Source organism: Entelurus aequoreus, linkage group LG18, assembly GCF_033978785.1.
Source record: "Entelurus aequoreus isolate RoL-2023_Sb linkage group LG18, RoL_Eaeq_v1.1, whole genome shotgun sequence".
Classification (NCBI taxonomy): Eukaryota; Metazoa; Chordata; class Actinopteri; order Syngnathiformes; family Syngnathidae; genus Entelurus; species Entelurus aequoreus.
In genome coordinates this window covers 14,093,823-14,094,549 of record NC_084748.1, presented here as the reverse complement: position 1 = coordinate 14,094,549, position 727 = coordinate 14,093,823, and positions in this window count along the sequence as shown.

The following is a 727-nucleotide window of genomic DNA, read 5'->3' as shown; positions in this document are numbered from 1 at the left end:
ACTACCGTGAATTGATTAACGTGGACCCCGACTTAAACAAGTTGGAAAAACGTATTCGGGTGTTACCATTTAGTGGTCAATTGTACGGAATATGTACTGTACTGTGCAATCTACTAATACAAGTTTCAATAAAAATCAACACTTCTCGTTATAACGCTCCATAGCGCTCCACCACTGCACATTAAAACCACAATAATATTGTATACACGTGAATGTATAAAATTCACGTGTAATAATACAAATACAAATAGATGGAGTAGACATTGAAAGGGTAAAAGAAACAAGATTTTTGGGCGTATTAATAGATGATCAAATGAACTGGAAATCTCATATACAAAACCTACAACATAAGGTGGCAAAAAACATTTCAATAATGAATAAAGCAAAATACGTCCTGGGTCAAAAATCACTTGATATTCTCTACTGCTCGCTAGTGTTACCATATCTGAGTTATTGTGTAGAAATATGGGGAAATAACTACAAATGTGCGCTACATTCGCTAACCGTGTTACAAAAAAGATCAGTTAGAATAATACATAATGTTGGATATAGAGAACATACAAACCCTTTATTTATTGAGTCAAAAATATTAAAGTTCGGTGATTTGGTAAAATTGCAAACTGCTAAAATGATGTACAAAGCAAACTATAACCTGCTACCAAAGAATGTACAACAATTCTACTCAACTAAAGAGGAGAAATATAACCTTAGAGGAAAAAATAATTTT